Below are 7,394 nucleotides of genomic sequence, written 5' to 3'. Positions count from 1 at the left end.
ACTCAATTTTTGACAACTGAATCTTATTTCAAGTTCTCTGAGGTTTGAGATGGAGTTTCTCAATCATCACATGTGTTAATGAAATCATTGGGTATTTTTTATGGCAGTGATGCTTAAACTAAAATATTTCCTAGAATTGTTTTCAGACGATCTTTAAAACGGCTTTAAAATGTTTGACATTAGTCATTATTTCTACGTGTAAATATGTGTATCATATCATCAGTAATATGAGTGACATCCACAGGGAAGTGAACATCTCTGATCTCTGATAGTGACTCACATGAGTAAAAAGGGTTTCCTGTGACCTGCACATGTTTTTTCTCATCTGTGACGACACTGATGGAGAACAGAGAACATCACTGCACACACAGCATCATCTTTACATTCCTCTTGTTATTATGCAGGTAAAAGTCAAGCGTCATTGTTATTGGGCTTCTGTTGATCATTTCAATCCTTTCAATTTAAATAAAGCACTGTTGTTTTAGGTCCAAATTGTAGCTTCAAAAAGCTCCAAACGACACCAGCCGATTAATAGAGAAAACCAAAAAATATATAGGATACTTATGAAACATAAATATAGCAAAGACATGACGGCAAACAGTCCTGCTTGTTTAAAATGATACTGATATTATTGTTCTACACCTTTAGTGGTTTTGTTTTCTTGTTAGGATAATGGTGTGGAGCTGTAATGATGTGTGTGATCCTGCAGGTGGCGCCAGTCAGTCGCTCTACACACACTGTTTATTATCTGCTGACTCTAGATCAGCCTGAAACAACTTTCACCACATTAACAAACCTGCTCTTTCTGGCCAGAGGAGAATATTATGGGTAATTCCAGTGTTATGTATGTGACATAAAAATGCTCAGAGAATGAATTTGTTACGAATATATTGAAGCATCTGTTTATATTTTACTGAACCCTTTGTTGATAGAGTCTAAACATCAGAAAATGGTCCGTGTACGTTTTATTCATTTGATATCCTATATTAAATAAATTAATGGAAACTGAAAGATGACTCGTTTTTTCATTTTTCGTTTAGTTCACCAAACGAAAAATTAGATTTCGAACCGATTTTTCATTTTTCGTTTGTCGTTTAAAAAACGGATTTCGGACTCAATATGGGATTCGTACATGTGGGCGGTGCTGTAACGCCCCTTTCACCCAATTGGTCAAATCGCTCACCATCCTGTACGGCCTTAATTCTGCCAGGCAGAATAAGAGTCACCTCTAGTCCTTCATTTTTAAGTTATTGCAAGTATGTCGGCGCGAACCACTGCTTATTGTTAACTTATTGCTTATTGATATTTAAGCAGACATATCTGTTGCAATGTACGACATTTAAGAGATGCAGTATGCTGAATACCAGGGGTCTCCAACCCTGCTCCTGGTGAGCTACTCTCCTTAAGATTTCAGCTCTAACCCCAATCAAACACACCTGGGTTGCTTGATAATTACAGAAAGGTGTGCTGAAGCAGGGTTGGAGCTGCAATTTGCAGGACGGTAGTTCACCAGGTCCAGGGTTGAAGATCCCTCTGTATAAAGTAATTTATGATGATTTATGATGATATAGTATCTTTCCAACAAAAGTCACCCATTACAATAAACACTTAAAAGACACAGACAGTCAAGAATAAGAAATGTGACCTCTTCGAAGTACTACAGAAGGTCTCTGCTGACACGCAGACATAGAAAACATACATGTGTAATAGCATAAGTAAAAACATTAACAAAGATCCTTTTTCACGGGGCATTGCGGGTGTTTGACAGAGTTGCATCAGTCCAGCTACTCACTGCCTGCTGCATGCGTTTCGTCAATTCAGCAATTTATGTTCCTCAATTATAAAAAAAAATAGCAGAATAACTCTGATCCCCATCATCTGGACACTATTCCCATCACTTGTCTACCCCTTGTTTAGTGTCTTATTCCTTTGGTCTTGTTATTTGTCCGGTGTTGAATGTGTTTATGGTGTTGTGCTTTTTCCTGTGTCTCTGTGGATTAAATTATACCAGTTTGGAGTATCTGCTTGTCTTGAGTGTTTGCTTCACAAACCGTGACATCTGTATGTAAATGTCTCTGTCGACACCTAGGGTACTTTACAGACTCGACTTTCACCTGAAAATTTAGATGTGCCGGTTTTTCTCAACAAAAACTAATCTGCTTTATAAATGGGTTTTTCATTCGGTCTGCATGAGTTTATTCAGAAATTGTTACAAAATCTAAACGATAAAACTAATATTGTATTGATGGGAGAGTCTACCCGCTACGCAAAGTCTTTTTCAGCACATCCCAAAGATTCTCAATAGGGTCAAGGTGTGGGCTCTGTGGTGGCCAATGAGTGAAAATGATGTATATGTTTCCTTAACCACTCTTTCACAATTTGAGCCCGATGAATCCTGCCATTGTCATGTTGAAATTTGCCCGTGCCATCAGGAAGGAAAGAACCCATTGATGGCATAACTTGATCATTCAGTCAACTGACCACATTCTCTGGGCACATAACGTTGTTGAACCTAGACCTCAAATCCAATGGGAGGCTCTTACCTATTTGCTTAGTTGAATTCATGCTGTTGTTGACTGTTTTTGAACGGGCAGTGTATATAACTCTGCTTTATAATTGGGTTTCTCATTCGGTCTGCATGAGCTGGTTCAGAAATTGTTACAAAACCAAAATGATAGAACTATATATTTACATTAACATTTAGTCATTTAGTAGACGCTTTTATCCAAAGAGTATTACAGAGAGGTCAGGGAGCAATAAGCGACATGTCAAACAGGAGCAATCACACAATAGGTACTGATACAAATAAGCCAAAGATAATTTAGATAATATCTACAGTACACATGGATGTCCAGTTCACAGCATATCTTCAATACTGTAAGACAACAGAAGCCCTAGTTTAGGCACAACACGGTTAGCATATCTATAAATCTGGTCACCTACAGATAGTCATTCCACCACCAAACACACACACACACACAAACACACACACACACACACACAGACACACACACACACACACACACACAGACACACACACACACACACACACAGACACACACACACACACACTTCTCCCTCAAACATTTGCAAAACATAGTGATATGTAGATTCTCACAATTAGATAAAGCTGTTATTTTAAACTGGAAACAAAGAGTCAATGCCTAAACTAAAAACTAAAACAAAAGACAAATTCTAAAACTATTGTTAATCATACATACAGTGAGGGAAATAATTATTTGATCCCCTGCTGATTTAAGTTTGCCTGCTTACAAAGAAATGAAGGGTCCATCATTTTCATGGTGATAGACTGACAGATAGAGACAGAATATCAACAACAAAAAATCAGGGGGAAATGTTATATAAAGGTTATAAATTGATTTTCATTTCAGTCAGTGAAATAAGAATTTGATCCCCAAGCAAAACATAACTTTGTACTTGGTGGAGAAACCCTTGTTGGCCAGCACAGAGGTCAGACATTTCTGATAGTTGGTCACCAGGTTTGAACATGTGTCAGGATATATTTGAGTCCACTCCTCTGTCAATCTAGATAAGATAAGATTCAACCGATTCGTCAGGTATGGTGACCCATACCCGAAATGTGACCTGTGCTTTTTACCCATCCAGTGATTAGTGAGCACACACACAGCAAGTTGTGAACACACGTACACCCGGAGCAGTGGGCAGCTATCACTGCAGCGCCCGGGGAGCATGTAGGGATAGGTGCCTTGTTCAAGGGCACCACAATCGTTACCCGCCGGCCATGAGGATCGAACCGGCAACCTTCTGGTAACGAGTCCGACTCTCTAACCATTAGGCCACGATTTATATCTTTAAGGTTTCTTTGCTGTCGCTCAGTAAATTGTAGTTTTAACCTCCTTCACAGATTTTCTGTAGGACTAGGGTCTAGAGACTGGCTAGGACATTTAATGTGCGTCTCCTTAAGCCACTCTTTGGTTGACCATAGTGGTGGAGAGGTTGAAATGGGAGATACAGATTCTGTTGGCAGGCCTCTCTTATATACATAAGATGATTTAGGAGTACTGTCTTAAAGTGACAGGACTAATCTGTGGGCCATGTAGGCACATAACCAATCTTTGGGGCCAGAATTCTTGCTTGTTGGTAGGGGATCAAATATTTATTTCACTGACTGAAATGCAAATCAATTTATAACCTTTATTTCCACTGATTTTTTGGTTGATTTTCAGGTTCTATCAGTTAAAATAAACCTAAACATTATAGGTCCTGCATTTATTTGTAAGCAGGCAAACTTACAAAATCAGTGTTGGGATCAAATAATTATTTCCCTCACTGTACATACATACATGCATACTGTACATATAATTTACTCGGATCACAATAATTATTGGGGAGAAGAAAATTGATTGAATTTTTGGAATATAACTGATGGGGCAATTACGGTTAGTAGTAGTCATAATGGCCTAATGGTTAGAGAGTTGGACTTACATTTACTAGATGCTTTTATCCAAAGTGACTTACAGTGCACTTATTACAGGGACAATCCCCCTGGAGCAACATGGAGTAAAGTGTCTTGCTCAAGGACACACTGGTGGCTGCTGGGATCGAACCAGCAACCTCTTGATTACCAGTTCAGTGGTTTAACCCACTAGACCACCATCTCCTTGTGACTTGTGACCAGAAGGTTGCCGGTTCGATCCTCAGGCCCGGCGGGTAAAGATTGCGGTGCCCTTGAACAAGGCACCTAACCCTACATGCTCCCCGGGCGCTGCAGTGATATCTGCCCACTGCTCCGGGTGTATGTGTGTTCATCACTTGCTGTGTGTGTGCTCACTAATCACTGGATGGGTAAAAAGCAGAGGTCACATTTCGGGTATGGGTCACCATACCTGACGAATCGGTCACTTTCACTTTCATGGCGTGAACTATTTCTCCTTAAACATGAATCGATGAATGTTCCCAATCATCATTACAGAATGCTGTTTTAAGTTCAGCAATGTTCATAAACTTGTACTATAAAATTGTCGCTGTTGAAAGAAAATTATTTGTGATAAATTGACTTAAATTTCTAAAACATTTCAGGTCACATTTAGTTTGGTTACATGTGATGTTGTGAGAATAAAATAATTTTTTGCAGAATTAAATTTTGTGTTTTACAAACTAACATACACATCTGCATGCAGGCTCCCAACTGTGCAGATTCATGATGTTCCTTATGTGTGATGTTTGTTCTCAGAAATACAGCTACAACATATTCATACTTTATCTGTATGGAGAGTGGATAAATTAGATTGAAAGAGGCTGACACCCCCTCTTGTGGACAGCATTAAGAATTATGGTCATCATGGAATTTTTGGAGTTTGATCTAAATGATCTGTATCAAAGTTCGTGATATAGAGCCTATTCATCCACTTTTTTATAACAATAAACATTAAAATAAGTGAAAATTGGCCCAACTTGCATCAGGAGTAGACTTTGAACTTGAGCTAGCGCATTAAGAGAGAGCGCATTTAGGCCACGCCCACACCGGGGAAACAATCCAACCCACTTTCTATTGCGGGAAAATGCATCCTTGTCATTTCTGATTTATAACAAAAAACATAACAATGCCTAAACTGCTGTGAGACAAGGTGCACAGAAAACAAGAGAAAGTCCAGTGAGCACGTCCCTCTTAACCTAGCGGGTCTAAGATATGCGAGGCTGTATGGTGGTTCAAGTAAACATATTTTAAAGTGCAAACACTTGTCAGTATCGCATTCGTACAGACTCTTAATCTGCTGGGTAGAATTAAGTCCGTACAGAATGGTGAGCGATTTGACCAATCGGGTGAAAGGGGCGTGACAGCACCGCCCACATGTACGAATCCCATATTGAGTCCGAAATCCCTTTTTTAAACGACAAACGAAAAATGAAAAATCGGGGCGAAATCTAATTTTTCGTTTGTTGAACTAAACGAAAAATGAAAAAACGAGTCATCTTTCAGTTTCCATTAATTTATTTAATATAGGATATCAAATGAATAAAACGTACACGGACCGAAAATGTCAGCCTATGAAAAAAAAGGGAAAAAAAACATGTTATGGATGTGACAAAAAAAGGAAGCGTTTTTTGGCAGACCACAAACTTTGTTTTCTTTAAAATAAAATGCACAATCCTGAAGCAATAACACCTATTGAATGGAGAACTGATGCCTCTCAAATAGTTTCTTTATATTCATTTTCATGTGTCCATTTATGAGGAATTAGTAGAGTTATGGATGTGACAATCCTGAAAGTGGCTCTTACCTGACTATGACAAATCATGAAGTAAAAATAAAACAATTGATTTACAAATGTGAAGATAGATCTCACATGAGTATTTCAACCACCAAATGTTAAAATCTGTGCTGTTACCAGAGTAAAAAATATAGGAGAAACTTAATTTCTTTGTGGTAAGGTGTATATTTTCGAGGAATTTTCCCTTATGTCTCAGGTGTTTCTCTTGAGACATTGATAAAATCTCTTCTGAAACTCAAATGGAGATGTTAATGAGACTCTGTCGAATCTCATGAGAAATATCTGTGACATCAATGAGCTTATAAAGGTTCTATCTGCTCTGCATTTAATCTTATTGATGTCTAAATAATGGAGGTGTTAAAGAGATATCATGTGTGATATTTTTTCTTATGCAGCCTATACACAGTATATTGCATGTTTGTTTTTTCTGAACTCATTCAAACCTTACTTGGGAATTTAGTTTAAAAAATGTTGGTTACTAAACGTTAAAAGCAGAATGTGTTTTTCCAGCCCTCGGGATAGTGAAGTGTTTGTTTAAAACAGGGTAAATTAGTGACCAGCTGAGCTTTAAAGAATCTTTGAAACGGTTAAACACACAGAGGTGATAAAAACTTCACAGGGTCCTTTCAGACATGTTCTTCAAACACAACCCATAAACACCCATATGACAGACGTCCGTCCAAGTACCATTCATTATGAATTATTACTCATTTCATTTCCAGTGAAGAATCTGATATATCAATTACTGCTCGTTTCTCTGTTTGCTTGTTGTTCTTCCGTCTAATTGTGATATTTGACAGGTTTATATCACAAACATCCGTCCCAGCAGCCCATCTCTGTCATGCAGAACTTGTACTCGATGTGAGAGATGACGCCATTCCGCGTGATGTCGCTGCAGTGAAGCTCCAGTGGGGGGCAGCATTGAGCGGGTCAAACGAGTTTGAAGAGCGTGTGACACACCTGAGCTGATGATAAACTCGTGCATTGTTCAGGTTTATGTTAGAAGAACATGAAACCAAGAGACGAGGTCAAAGCCTCTACACACAAAGGAGTTCCGAATCTGAAACAAAAGATGATGACTTGTTTATTCTAGACCGAAATCATTGTAATGCCAATGAGACACAATTCATTCACTTTCAT

The sequence above is a fragment of the Triplophysa dalaica genome, chromosome 14 (genome assembly GCF_015846415.1).
Source record: "Triplophysa dalaica isolate WHDGS20190420 chromosome 14, ASM1584641v1, whole genome shotgun sequence".
Taxonomy (NCBI): Eukaryota; Metazoa; Chordata; class Actinopteri; order Cypriniformes; family Nemacheilidae; genus Triplophysa; species Triplophysa dalaica.
The sequence above is the reverse complement of the archived record's forward strand: the minus strand, read 5'-3'. Positions refer to the sequence as shown.